Raw genomic sequence first — 15728 nt, 5'->3', positions numbered from 1 at the left:
CAGATCGGCGGTTTGAATCCCCGTGACGAGGTGAGCTCCAGTTGCTCTGCCCCAGCTCTTGCCAAGCTAGCAGCTTAAAAGCATACCAGTGCAAGTAGATAAATAGGTACCGCTGCGGCGGGAAGGTAAATGGCGTTTCTGTGCTCTCTGGTTTCGGTCACAGTGTTCCGTTGCACCAAAAGCAGTTTAGTTATGCTGGCCACATGACTCGGAAAGCTGTCTGTGGGCAAACACCTTCTCCCTCAGCCTGAAAGCGAGATGAGAGCTGCAACCCCATAGTCGCCTTTGACTGGACTTAACCATCCAGATGTCCTTTACCTTTTACCTTTTACCTGTACCTCTAGTAGAGAAGACCTCCTACATCAGACTGATCAACACAAAACCTCCTTGCATGTAGAATACTAGCTTTCAGAAAGGAAGGCTACAGAATGATGGGAACTGCAGCCACATTGGCTACTCCAGGTTTTGGATGTCTTGAAAAACACTAAAGCATTCTGCAGCTGCCAATTACGTATCTGTTTTTCTCTTTGGCTTGATGGTATTCCAATCTTTGGATTAATTTGTAGTTTGAAACCCCCTTTGCTTCATCTTCAAAGTGCCTAATGTACACTATGAGCCTATTCATTTTTTCAGTTTGTGTTTTAAATCTCCAAACTTTTTTGTTGTTGCTACACTGTATATTCCTGCTCTATTGCTTGTTTTAAATACTTCTATTTAATTTCTTTTAAAAAAACCCACATTGTCCTAAGATAGGTAGGCAATTTTTGTTTTGTAAGAATAAGGAAATGCTGAGAGAGGAAAGAGGCAACTTGAAACTGTCCTTAACGTTTGTGGTCTGTAGCTGGGATGCTGTCTTTGTGGAAACTGCTCTGACTGACAGACTGTAGCAATACCTTTCCAACGGCCTTTGATTTTGGCAAGTTTCCCTTCAACCGCTCCCGGTGTCACAACGTCCCAAGGATCCTATAAATATTGAAACCTCTGTCTTGCCCTGGAAACCTTTGAGACTTGGCCTTGTTTGTAAGACTGAATCCAGCTTTCCCGCATTGCTCCATCCCAGCTGAGTCATGAAGATCCTCCAGTTGTGCATGGCAGTTCTCTCTTTGCTGCTCCTGTCCTCCTCAGGTAAGGGAGAGGGACACTTGTCAGCCAATGGGAAGGGGAAGAGGAATCAAGATGTTGTTCTGTGGCCCTGCAAAGGGAACAAGCGTTTCTCTCTAACTTTTATACCATAGAAGGAAAGTGGCTTGGTCCTTCCATCAGAAATGGGTTTCCCCAGAAGCTGCACCCTGCACCATCCGCTGCAACTCCCATTGCACACTTGCGCAGAACTGTAGCAGCTTCTGCTCTGTTTTGAGATTTCTAAACCATTAAGCTGCTTGTAAATGCTTTTAAATAAATAAAATAAATAAAAATAGCTAGAGATGTTTCTTTAGTAGACACTGACAGCCAGATGATACTTGCTTGAACTAGCACTGGTGGCCTTCTAGCTAAATTTCAGGCAGAGGCATGGCCCAGTCCGTGATCTACCTGGCTCAATACAGTCTACACATCTGGCAGTGGCTCTCTGGGGTGCTAGGCAAGAGTCTCCCTGCAATATACTCAGAGTCGCAAAGTGATTTCATGCTCTTTATTCAGCTCATAGTGGTGAGGAGGAATGAATGAAAGTCCCCTCAAGGTATCTGCTTTATATACATTATTTACACAATGGGCTGCACATGATTGGCTAATTCCGGAATTCTACTGTAAGCCAATCAGGTTGTGGATTCACTTCTATCTGGAGCATGATTGGGTGGTTCCTGCCAACCAATCATACTGCTGCATTGTTCTAGGACCAATCAGACTGCTGCATTCTGAATCCTATTGTTCTAGGACCAATCAGAACACTGCCTTTTGGATCCTATTGTTCTAGGACCAATCAGACTGCTGCAGTTTGGATCCTATTCAACTCAATACATAACACCCCTCCCCTCTAAGTTCCAGTCCTGCCCAGGAGGTCGCATTCATAGTCCTCAAGGTACGCCGGCGGCCTACGTGTGCGTTGCGGCCTGGGGTGTTCCCTGGCCCGGGGTTCAGGTTCTGGCTCGTGTTCCAAGGATGCTGGCTGTGATGGGGCTGTATGGTCTGGCGCAACTGGCTCGCTCAGTCGTGGTTCTGGTTCCAGTGTCCTTTCGGCCTCACGGGTCCTCTCTGTATTTACTGATTCTGCCTCTCCTGCTTGCCCCTGCTGCTCTATGGGCCTCACTGCCCCACTGTTCCCTTGGGACTCCTCTGACCTGTCCTCCTCCTCCTGGTTTTCTCCCGGGAATCGTCGCCGTATCTGGTCGCAGTGGCGGCGCCAGCATTGCCCCCCATCTGTTAGCACCTCGTACGACACGGGGCCAGTGACCCTGGTGACTGTGGCGGGTACCCATGCAGGGCCTGCCCCAAAATTCTTTGCATACACTGGGTCCTGGGCCTCAAAGGTCCGGGGGTTCCTGCCTTCCCCCACCACTACCTCATCCTGAGCTCTATCGGGGTGAAGGCGGTCCAATCTGATTGCAAGGCGCTGACCCATTAGTAGTTCAGCGAGGCTCCGGCCAGTCATTGAGCTGGGGGTGCTGTGCTAGAAGGAATGTGGCAAGGCGGTACTCCCAATCCCTTTGCGTCATGCGGCAAAGGGTGTCCTTGGTGGTCCGCACCATGCGTTCTGCTTGGCCATTGGTGGCAGGGTGGAATGGCGCCGAACGGATGTGGCGGATGGCGTTCTGCGCTGTGAAGGTTTGGAATTCTCCTGACGTAAATGCAGTCCCATTGTCTGAGACGAGAGTGTCAGGGAGCCCGTGGGTTGCAATCAGCCTGCGTAGTACCCGGATGGCTGCAGACGTAGAAGTGGACGGTACCAGTGCGACTTCCAGCCATTTGGTGTAGGAGTCCACCACTATGAAGAATGTTTTCCCCTGAAAGGGGCCAGCGAAGTCCACATGCAGGCGTGACCATGGTGCTCGGGCGGACTCCCAGGACTGGACTGGGGCCCTTGGGGGATCTGGGCGGGATTCTTGGCAGGCCTGGCAGTGTTTGACCCAGGCCTCTATCTCTCTGTCGATCCCCGGGCACCACACATAACTCCTGGCAAGGGCCTTCATTCTTACTACCCCTGGGTGTGTCTCGTGTAGGGCTGTGAGGACCCTTTTGCGGAGGGGCTGGGGAACAACGACCCTGCTTCCCCATAACAGGCACCCCTTGTGGGCCGACAGTTCATGTTTGCGGGTTGTGTAGCCGGCGAATTCTGGCCCGGGGCTGCTGCTGGGCCATCCCCTCCACACCCAGTCCAGGACCCGGGAGATGACCCTATCTTTCTTGGAATGGTGTGCAACTTCTTGTGCCTGAATGGGACGGTCGGGAAGCAGCTCCAGGCTCATAAACTCTTGTGCAGGTGCTGGGTCGGGGCCTGTTTCCGGTAGTGGTAGCCTGCTGAGGGCGTCCGCATGGCCCATCGCCTTCCCAGGGCGGTGAATCAGTGCATACTGGTAGCTGGCAAGGAAAATTGACCACCTGAGGACGCGAGGAGACAGCACTTGGGGGGTCTGCTTTTCAGGGGCAAACAAGCCAAGCAACGGCTTGTGGTCAGTCACCACGGTGAAGGGCCGCCCGTACAAGAAATCATGGAATTTTTTTACTCCCTTCACGATTGCCAGACCCTCCTTGTCGATTTGCGAGTAGTTCCGCTCGGTTGCGTTGAGTGTCTGGGAAAAGTATGCCACCGGTACCTCTCTTCCATCCGGGAGTTGGTGTCCCAGGACAGCGCCAATGCCATAGGGCGAGGCGTCGCATGCTAGCACCACTGGCAGCCTCTCGTCGAAGTGTGCCAAGACCGAGTTTGAGACAAGCAAGTCCTTGACTGCCTGGAATGCGGCCTCCTGGTGCTGGCCCCACACCCAAGGGGCCCACTTGTCCAGGAGTCTGTGTAGGGGCTCCGCTACCGCCGCCTTGTGGGGAAGGAAGGAATGGTAAAAGTTCAATAGTCCCAAGAAGGCCTGAAGTTCAGTCTTGTTCTTGGGCGCTGGGGCATCACAAATGGCCCGTACCTTGTCCCCAGTTGGGTGGACCCCTTCTGCGTCCACCATAAATCCCAGAAAGTCCACCTGAGGCACTCCTAGTAGACATTTTTCCCGCTTCACCTTGAGACCCGCCGTCTGGAAATGGTGCAGAACGGTGTGGAGGCGGTCCTCAAACTCCTCTGGTGTGGGCCCGGCAATCAACACATCATCAAAGAAGGGGGTGACACCAGGAATCCCTTTAAGGAGAGAGTCCATTAGATTCTGGAATATGCCTGGTGCCACGCTGACACCGAATTGCAGCCGCTTTACCCTGAACGCTCCTCTGTGCGTCACAATCGTCTGTGCCTCTGCTGTGGCCTCATCTACTGGCAGCTGTTGATATGCTTGGGCCAGGTCCAGCTTGCCAAAAATTTTCGACCCAGCCAGGGTAGCAAGGACATGGCTGACCACTGGCACTGGGTATGCATGGGCCGCGAGGGCCTTGTTTATGGTACATTTGTAGTCTGCACAGATGCGGACCGAACCATTAGGCTTGACGGGTGTGACGATTGGGGTTTCCCAGGGGGCATTAGGCACCGGCTCCAGCACTCCTTGCTCCACGAGTCGGTCCAATTCCTCGTCTATACGGGGTTTCAGGGCGAACGGGACCCGGCGGGCCTTGAGCCTGACCGGTCGTACTGCGGGGTCAAGCTGTAGAGCAATGGGGGGGCCCGTATACTGTCCCAATTTCCCATCGAAAACCCCTGGAAATTCCTTGCATATGGCATCCACGTCCACTTGTAAGGTAGTGTGGTTCACCCCGGTGACGGCTAGCCCCAGTGGTCCAAACCATGCCAATCCCAGTAAGCTAATGTAGGGGCCCTTGACCACAAGGAAGTCCAGTTGCCGCCTCCGCCCTCGGTACTGCACCCTGAAGGTCCCCACCCCCATTGTGGGGACCTTACGTCTCTGGAAGTCCCGGAGGGTGAATGGGGCTGGCCTGAGTTTGGGACCCCCAGTAGGACACAGTTTCCTTAAGGTCCTTGCCGAGATTATGGATAGAGTTGAACCCGTGTCAAGCTCCATGCGGCATGGGGCCCCCTCTATCTGTACCTCTACATAAATTTTCTCTACGTTGGGGTGGGGCAACTGGTATACCTGGAAGTCCGTGAGCTTCGTCGAGTTGCCTTGGTGCGTTGGGCCCCGGGACCTGGGGCTCTTGGATTGGTCATCTGGTGTCGGGTGGGCCGAGCCCGACACACCCGGGCGATGTGTCCCAATTTTCTGCACTGCCTGCACTCTGCGTTGTGGAAACGGCAGGTCCTCCTCTCGTGACTTTCTCCATAGCTTGCGCAGTTCCCTCCTTCTCGTCGAGGCAGCTGTGGTATGTGGGCTGCTTGAGTGCGCTGCTGTACTCGGTGCACCTCCTCCCTGTTGGATCCTGAGTCGTCGGTGAGGTCTTCGTGGTGGACCCTCGGTTGGGACGGCTGGCTCGGCCGTGCCTCTTGCGTCGACCTCTCGGCAGCTTCCGTTGCCAGGGCCTCCTCCAGAGCGACCTGGAACGTTAGGTCCTTCTTAGCATAGAGGCGTCGTTGCAGCTTCTCATCCTTCAGGCCACCGACGAGGCGGTCCCGAAGCATGTTCTCCAGCTCTGAGAAGTTGCAGAACCGGGCGGCTTGGCGGAGAGAGGTCACAAACCCAGTTATGGTTTCCCCAGGAGCTTGCCGCTTTGCGTAGAAGGCATTTCGACGAGCCACCACTGAGGGCTGTGGCGAAAAGTGCCCCTTCAGCTGTTCCATTATTGTTTTGTATGGGACAGTAGCAACGTCTTCAGGCGCAAGGAGAGCCCGGGCGATTTCAAATGTCTCCTCTCCGCAGACGCTGAAGAATATTGCCCTCTTCTTGGCGTCTTCTTCATCGGTGACCCCTTTGGCTTCTAGGAGGAAGGTGAAACGGGAGGCGTACGCTTCCCAGTCTCCAGATGCTGGGTTGAACGGCGAGAAGCTGCTGTCGGTTGCCATTCTGAGTTCCTTGTGTCCCGGAGCTGAAGCCTGGATACACGGTGCGAGGCAGCGGTGCGGCAGGTGGCGGTGCTGCGGTGCTGTGTGTGGCAGTCAGCTCAGCAGGATCCCACCTTCGTCGCCAGTGAAATATACTCAGAGTCGCAAAGTGATTTCATGCTCTTTATTCAGCTCATAGTGGTGAGGAGGAATGAATGGAAGTCCCCTCAAAGCATCTGCTTTATATACATTATTTACACAATGGGCTGCACATGATTGGCTAATTCCGGAATTCTACTGTAAGCCAATCAGGTTGTGGATTCACTTCTATCTGGAGCATGATTGGGTGGTTCCTGCCAACCAATCATACTGCTGCATTGTTCTAGGACCAATCAGACTGCTGCATTCTGAATCCTATTGTTCTAGGACCAATCAGACTGCTGCCTTTTGGATCCTATTGTTCTAGGACCAATCAGACTGCTGCAGTTTGGATCCTATTCAACTCAGTACATAACACTCCCCAAACCCTCCTTGGAGATGATGAGTTGATGCTTGGCTGTTTCACCAAAGAGGGAAAATACTTGCTCTCTGCTGCCCCAGAGGGCAGGACTATTTGGATCAAGTGATGCATAGGTTTCAGTTGAACATTAGAAAAACCTTCCTGATGGTAAGAGCAGCTGTGGTGGGCTCTCGCTCACTGAAGAGCCATCTGTTGGGGGAAGCTCATGTTCTGGATTCTCTGCATTGTTCACAGGGTGGAGTAGATGACCCAGTGACGCCCTCCATCCTCTCCTATAAACCAATAGGAAACTCACTTGGAATCCTGGTTTCCATGAAGGCAAAACAATGCCATCCTTGCACAAAAGGGATGCTTGGGGGAGGACCTCAAGCACAGCAGATATGAAAAAAAATCTTAAGGGTGAGGGACTCAGGAAACCTTCTCCCACCCAAAAAAGTAGCCCACAGACTAATGAGGCCCATTGTCTATTTGTGGGGGTGGGGACTGGAGAGGAGGGTGCATGGAATGGTGTACCAGGGATGAGGGCATGGCCAGCTGAGACCATGAAAAGGAGCACTCTGAACTATAAGCACTTCGTTGAAGGTCCCATTTCTGATGAAGTGATTCTGAAGCAGGAATGGGGAGCAACTTCAGCTAATGGCTGAGAGGTGCTGGGAGTGGAACACCCCAACATCCAGAGAGTCGCGGAATCCCCCATTCCTGAACTTGTGCCCCCCTTCTTCCTCTTTTGAATTTCCTCTCCTCTCCCCAGTGGACAGTAACCTATTTTTCTTCCTCTGTGTAGGATCTGCCCAGCTAACAGCAGGGAATAGTCAACAATGCGGTGGTGTTTGCAGATTTAGAGGTTGTATCTATCCCTTCATTCAGAGGGGGAGATGTGGAATTCTGAGGATATGTTGCGTAAGGTAACTTCAGCTCACCAGACAAGAGATCAAATGAGTAGCCAGAATGTAAGTGTCATCAAAGTTTTTTTGATGTTTGCTAGACTTAACCAGATGTTTCTTTAGATGTCTGAAGGCAGACCTTTTAAGGGAAGCTTTTAATGTTTAATAGAATATTTTATTTTAATATTTTGTTGGAAGCCGCCCAGATGGGCGGGGTTGTTGTTGTTTTGTCGTTTAGTCGTGTCCGACTCTTCGTGACCCCCTGGACCAGAGCACGCCAGGCACTCCTGTCTTCCACTGCCTCCCACAGTTTGGTCAGACTCATGTTGGTAGCTTCGAGAACACTGTCCAACCATCTCGTCCTCTGTCGTCTCCTTCTCCTTGTGCCCTCCATCTTTCCCAGCATCAGGGTCTTTTCCAGGGAGTCTTCTCTTCTCATGAGGTGGCCAAAGTATTGGAGCCTCAGCTTCACGATCTGTCCTTCCAGTGAGCACTCGGGGCTGATTTCCTTAAGAATGGATACGTTTGATCTTCTTGCAGTCCATGGGACTCTCAAGAGTCTCCTCCAGCACCATAATTCAAAAGCATCAATTCTTCGGTGATCAGCCTTCTTCTTTCTTTTTTCCATTTTATTTTATTTATGCAACAAGAAAAACAACAACAACAACAACAAAACACAAATACCAAATTACACACAAATTACAAAAATAACCATAGACACAAAATTTTCTTAGCAAACAATAAAACATCTATTGGTCTTAACACTAAAGACCCAACCTCCCGTCTATTCCATATTTCAAATTCATATTACTCATTGCCAATACACATTTTTTTCATAATTAAACTTATTCTCAATAAATCTAATTTCTTATATCTACCTTGCAACTATTACTGAAGTTCCTCGAATGCTGCAACAGAATTTAAACTACTATATTTATTTTTCAGATATTCTTTGAAAACCTCCCATTTAGAAACAAATTCCTGTTTTGATTTATTCTTTATTTTTTCTGATAAACCATCTAATTCGGCATATTCTGTCAGCTTTTGAATCCAATCTTGCGCAGAGGGGACCTCATCACTCTTCCACTTTCCTGTGATCAAAACTCTTGCTGCCGCTGTCGCATATAAAAAGATAACCTTCCTCTTTTGTGGAATATCCAAATCTGTTATTCCGAGGAGGCAGGCCTCTGGTTTTTTATTGAAAGAGATCTTTAGCATTTTTTGCAGTTCTGCATGTATACTCTCCCAGAATACCTGTATTTTCCTACATATCCACCACATATGGTAGAATGTTCCTGAGTCTCCGCATCTCCAACAATTACTTGACACATTTTTATACATTTTTGAAAGTTTCCATGGTGTTAGATACCAACGATGTTGCATTTTCTGAAAGTTCTCTCTAATCGTGTAACAATTTGTAAATTTCCAATTGATCTTCCATAAATTTTCCCATTGGGCCATGGTTATTGAATGGCCAAAATCCTGGGACCACCTCACCATTGCCACTGTTACCTCCTCCTCCTTGACTGTCCAGTCAAGGAGGAGTCAGTAAGTTTTGGAAAGAGTTTTTCTTTTAGAATTTACAAGATCAGATTCGGATCAGGAAGTTTCTGTTGAGAACCCCTTTTGTTTGTCAGATTTAAATTTTTCAAATAGCTGATGGTATTGGAACCAGTCTGAAATGTGTTCTCTTATTTCCTCAAAGTTTTTAAATTTTATTTGGTTATCTTCATTTTTTAGAAGTATTTTATATGTTGGCCAGCTTTCCTGAGTATTTTTCCGTTTTACTGCTATGGCTTCTACAGGAGAAGTCCACCACGGGACTTTAGGCTCCATCAGGTCTTTATATTTTTCCCATACAGCAAAGAGTGACTTTCTTATTATATGGTTGGTAAAATTTTTATGAATTTTCGCTTTTCCATATATTAGGTAGGCGTGCCATCCCCAACGGTTGTCAAAACCTTCCAGGTCCAGGAGGTCTGGATCCTGCAACGTGCACCAATCTTTTAGCCAGGTGAAGCAGGCTGCCTCGTAGTAAAGTTTTAGGTCGGGTAGGGAAAAGCCTCCTCTCTCTTTTATGTCTGTTGAGATCAGGTGTTTAATCCTAGGTTTCTTCCCTTCCCACAGGAATTTGGAAATTTCTCTTTGCCATATCTTGAGACAACCTGCTTCGCCCAGTATTGGAATCATTTGAAATAAAAAGATTAATTTTGGAAGCACATTCATCTTTATAATGGAAATCCTACCCAGAAATGTTAATTTTAGTTTACTCCAGGTTACCAAGTTTTTTCTAATCTCTAACCAAGTTTTGGTGTAGTTATCCTGAAATAAGTTTATGTTCTTGGGGGTGATCCAAATACCCAAGTATTTCGCTTTTGAAGAGATTTTCAGGCCCAATATTTTTTCTAAGTCATCCTTTTCTTCTGTGGTTACATTTTTAACAAGCATTTTTGTTTTTGTTATATTCAGCTTAAAGCCTGCCACTTCTCCAAATTCTTTAATCAATTCCAGCACTCTTTTCAGACTTTCTTTAGGGTTTTCAGTCATAACAAGTAAATCGTACGCAAAAGCTTTAATTTTATATGTTTTGTTTCCCAGAGTGATACCTTTAAGAAGCTGATTGTTCAAGACTTCCATCACCAAGATAAATATCAGTGGTGATAGCGGGCAGCCCTGTCTGGTTCCCTTGTTTATTTTGCACTCCTCAGTAATTCTTCCGTTGATGATCAATTTTGCATATTGTTCCGAATAGATGGCATTTATTCCTTTACAAATATTTTCTCCCAGTCCGATTTCTTCCATTAATTTTTTCATAAACTTCCAGGACACGTTGTCAAAAGCCTTTTCAGCGTCCACCAACATAATAGCTGCTGGTTTATCAATTTTAATATCCAAATATTCTAATACATTAATCACACATCTAATATTGGATTGCATAAATCGTCTGGGAAGAAATCCGGTTTGATCTTTATGAATTATCTCTTTCAGCACCATTTTTAATCTATTTGCAAGAATGTCTGCGAATATCTTGTAATCGTTATTTAGCAGTGCAATGGGTCTGTAATTGGCCATGTTTGAGGCATCTGTTCCCTGTTTGTGGATAAGAGTAATAAAGCTGTCCTTCCAGGTTTTCGGTAGCTTTCCATTTGCCAGAAGATTATTCATTAGGTCTTTCATGGGAAGAAATAATGCTTGCTCTAACTTTTTATAGTAATTAGCTGGGAGACCATCTGGGCCCGGTGTCTTTCCTAATTTTGATCTCTGTATAGCTTGTTGCGCCTCCATAGCTGTTATTGGTGAATTCAAGATTTCAGTTTTTTCCTTAGGTATTATTGGTAGTTTATTTTTGCCCAAATAATCCATTATTTTTTCTAGAGTCTCTGGATCTTCTTTATATAGTTTTCCGAAAAAACTAGGAAAGTTTTTACTAATTTCCTTCGGTTCTTGAATCCATTTGTCTTCAATTTTAATTTTATTGATAATTCTATCTTCCTTTTTCTTCTTTAATTGCCAGGCCAGAAGTTTGCCAGGTTTATTTGCAAACTCAAAATTTCTATGTCTCAACCATTTTATCTTCCATTCTATCTCTTCATTTATTATCATGGAGAATTGCGTCTGTAAAATTTTTATACTTTGCTTAATTAGTTCATCCTCTGGTTTTTGGAAAAGGATCCTTTCCTTTTTTCTAATTTCCTCCCAGATCTCCATTTTCTTCTTCTCCTTTATTTTCCTTTGGAATGCGTTTTGTTGGATAAAGAAGCCTCTTATGACGGCTTTACCCGCGTCCCAAACCGTCTCTAGATCTACTACTTGATTTAAATTAAACTTAAAATACTCTTCTAAGATTTGTTTGGCCTTCTGTACAGTTTTTTCCTCGTTTAGCATACTCTCATTAAGTTGCCACCTTTTAACCTTTTCTTATTTTCCTTTAAAGTTAACCCAGACTGCGCTGTGATCTGAAATTGTCCTTGGATGGATTTCTGCTTTTGTAATATTATTTAATAAATCCATTGTTGTCCAGATCGCGTTGATTCGTCCCGCCGATTTATGTGGCTCTGAATAATGTGTAAATTCTTTCTCTGTTGGATTCTTAAACCTCCAAGCGTCAAACAAATTCAGGAGTTCTATTAATTGGAAAAATGTAGTTGGGAGTTTGTTCTGCCTCTTTTCTTTCTTCTTTATTGTTCTGTCCATGTTTGGATTGACTACTCCATTAAAATCTCCTAATAATATAATCCCCCCCCCTAAATATTCTATGACTTTTTCTTCTAGGAATTGATAGAATTCGGATTTTCTTTCATTTGGTGCATAAATTCCAATAACTATCACTTTTTCATTATTGATCTCAACCTCTATAATCACTGTTCAACCTTTTTCATCATTGTAAAGCAGTTTTGGCTCCAGCTGAGGTTTTACATAGATTACCACCCCTCTCTTTTTTTCTTTACTTGATGCAATAAACTCAAGCCCCAATCTTTTATCTATTAATACTCTTTTATGTTTTTCCGCTACATGGGTTTCTTGCAGACAGATTAGATCATATTTTTGCTTAACCAGAATATGTTCCACCTTGTTCCTTTTTGATTTTTCATTTAAACCATTTACGTTCCAAGTAATAAATTTACAATCCGTACTTTATTTCTTATGATACGTCAACGGGTTTTAAAAAAACAACACACATTCAAGGTCTCAGTATACATTTAATAAATTCCCTTCTTAGATCTGTCTCCTAACTCTCAACTGTTTGTTCAATTTCCTCTGATTCTCCCAACAATTGCCTTTTTCCTCCGAGCTCCTTCCGGTACTTTCTCCAGAACTTGTCTGCATCTAATGCTGACAAGCACTTTCTACATTTCCCTTTAAAGAAAAAGGAGATGCCTTCAGGGTACTCCCACCTATAGTCCGCTGCCTTTGCCTTTAGTGCCTCGGCCAGAGGTCTGTAAGCTTCTCTCTTTTTTATCAACCGATTTGGGATAATCTTGTGGACGATAATATCATTTCCTTCCGATTGGAATTTCTTCTTGTTACTAGCTTGTAAAATTCTATTTCTGAAATCCATAGAGTTAAAAGAGACTAAACAGTCAGCCGGCCAGTTATTTGCTTTTGCTACATTAGATTTGACTCTGAATGCTTTTTCTATTTTTTTGTGCTACTTCTGCTTCTTCTAGGTCTAACCAAGCTGCTAGCTCTTTTGAGATTTTTTTCTCAATTATTTCCTCTGCGTCCTCTGTTAGTCCTCTGAATCTTAGGGTATTCTCCCTTCTCTGCACTTGCAACATCGCAATAGAGTCCAAAGTTGAATCCTGCTGCGCTTTCAGATCTGCTGTTTCTTTCCTTATCTTATCACATTCCCTTTTCAACTCTCTATTTTCATTTTGTATTTTTTTTCTGAGCCTCCTCTAGGTTCTGTGTTTTACCTTTAAGGTCTAGCACTATTTTCGTCAATTCTGAATTTTTTTGTACTAAATTGTTGACCTGAGTTGATAACTCAGCTGCTATTTTCACATTTTCATCTGTTTTAACTCCCATTGAAATAAGTTTTTCTTCTGTCTTGGAGCCTCAGCTTCAGGATCTGTCCTTCCAGTGAGCACTCAGGGCTGATTTCCTTCAGAATGAAGAGGTTTGATTTTCTTGCAGTCCATGGGACTCTCAAGAGTCTCCTCCAGCACCATAATTCAAAAGCACCAATTCTTTGGCGATCAGCCTTCTTTATGGTCCAGCTCTCACTTCCATACATCACTACTGGGAAAACCATGGCTTTAACTATACGGACCTTTGTTGGCAAGGTGATGTCTCTGCTTTTTAAGATGCTGTCTAGGTTTGCCATCGCCTTTCTCCCAAGGAGCAGGCGTCTTTTAATTTCATGACTGCTGTCACCATCTGCAGTGATCATGGAGCCCAAGAAAGTAAAATCTTTCACTGCCTCCATTTCTTCCCCTTCTATTTGCCAGGAGGTGATGGGCCCAGTGGCCATGATATTCGTTTTTTTGATGTTGAGCTTCAGACCATATTTTGCACTCTCCTCTTTCACCCTCATTAAAAGGTTCTTTAATTCCTCCTCACTTTCTGCCATCAAGGTTGTGTCATCTGCATATCTGAGGTTGTTGATATTTCTTCCAGCAATCTTAATTCCGGCTAGGGATCCAGCCCAGCCTTTCGCATGATGAATTCTGCATATAAGTTAAATAAGCAGGGGGACAATATACAGCCTTGCCGTACTCCTTTCCCAATTTTGAACCAATCAGTTGTTCCATATCCAGTTCTAACTGTAGCTTCTTGTCCCACATAGAGATTTCTCAGGAGACAGATGAGGTGATCAGGCACTCCCATTTCTTTAAGAACTTGCCATAGTTTGCTGTGGTCGACACAGTCAAAGGCTTTTGCATAGTCAATGAAGCAGAAGTAGATGTTTTTCTGGAACTCTCTAGCTTTCTCCATAATCCAGCGCATATTTGCAATTTGGTCTCTGGTTCCTCTGCCTCTTCTAAATCCAGCTTGCATTTCTGGGAGTTCTTGGTCCACATACTGCTTAAGCCTGCCTTGTAGAATTTTAAGCATAACCTTGCTAGCATGTGAAATGAGTGCAATTGTGCGGTAGTTGGAGCATTCATTGGCACTTCCCTTCTTTGGGATTGGGATGTAGACTGATCTTCTCCAATCCTCTGGCCACTGCTGAGTTTTCCAAATTTGCTGGCATATTGAGTGTAGCACCTTAACAGCATCTTCTTTTAAAATTTTAAATAGTTCAGCTGGAATATCATCACTTCCATTGGCCTTGTTATTAGCAATGCTTTCTAAGGCCCATTTGACTTCACTCTCCAGGATGTCTGGCTCAAGGTCGGCAACCACACTACCTGGGGTATACGAGACATCCATTTCTTTCTGGTATAGTTCCTCTGTGTATTCTTGCCACCTCTTCTTGATGTCTTCTGCTTCTGTTAGGTCCTTTCCACTTTTGTCTTTTATTATGGAAATCTTTGTACGAAATGTTCCTTTCATATCTCCAATTTTCTTGAACAGATCTCTGGTTTTTCCCATTCTATTGTTTTCCTCTATTTCTTTGCATTGCTCGTTTAAGAAGGCCTTCTTGTATCTCCTTGCTTTTTTTTGGAAATCTGCATTCAATTTCCTGTATCTTTCACTATCTCCCTCACATTTTGCTTGCCTTCTCTCCCCCGCTATTTGTAAGGTCTCGTTGGACAGCCACTTTGCTTTCTTGCATTTCCTTTTCATTGGGATGGTTTTAGTTGCTGCCTCTTGTATAATGTTACGAGCCTCCGTCCATAGTTCTTCAGGTACTCTGTCCACCAAATCTAAATCCTTAAACCTGTTCCTCACTTCCACTGTGTATTCATAAGGGATTTGACTTAGATTGTATCTTACCGGCCCAGTGGTTTTTCCTACTTTCTTCAGTTTAAGCTTGAATTTTGCTATAAGAAGCTGATGATCTGAGCCACAGTCAGCTCCAGGTCTTGTTTTTGCTGACTGTATAGAGCGTCTCCATCTTTGGCTGCAGAGAATATAATCAATCTGATTTCGATGCTGCCCATCTGGTGATGTCCATGTGTAGAGTCGTCTCTTGTGTTGTTGGAAAATAGTGTTTGTGATGACCAGCTTGTTCTCTTGGCAGAACTCTATTAGCCTTTGCCCTGCTTCGTTTTGAACTCCAAGGCCAAACTTGCCAGTTGTTCCTGTTATCTCTTGACTCCCTACTTTAGCATTCCAATCCCCTATAATGAGAAGAACATCCTTCTTTGGTGTCATTTCTATAAGGTGTTGTAAATCTTCATAGAACTGGTCAATTTCAGTTTCTTCAGCACCAGTGGTTGGTGCATAAACTTGGATTACTGTGATGTTAAAAGGTCTGCGTTGGATTCGTGTCGAGATCATTCTATCATTTTTGAGATTACATCCCAGTACAGCTTTCGCCACTCTTTTCTTGACTATGAGGGCCACTCCATTTCTTTTACGGGTTTCTTGCCCACAGTAGTAGATGTGATGGTCATCTGAACTGAATTCGCCCATTCCCGTCCATTTTAGTTCACTGATGCCCAGGATGTCAATATTTATTCTTGCCATCTCATTTTTTACCACATCCAACTTACCAAGGTTCATGGTTCTTACATTCTAGGTTTCTATGCAATATTTTTCTTTACAGCATTGGACTTTCCTTTCGCTTCCAGGCATATCCGCAACTGAGCGTCCTTTCGGCTTTGGCCCAGCCGCTTCATCAGCTCTGAATCTACTTGTACTTGTCCTCCGCTCTTCCTCAGTAGGATGTTGGACGCCTTCCGACCTGAGGGGC

Source organism: Podarcis filfolensis (assembly GCF_964270895.1).
Source record: "Podarcis filfolensis genome assembly, chromosome: 3".
In the NCBI taxonomy this organism is placed as follows: Eukaryota; Metazoa; Chordata; class Lepidosauria; order Squamata; family Lacertidae; genus Podarcis; species Podarcis filfolensis.
Note: the sequence above shows the minus strand (reverse complement) of the source record.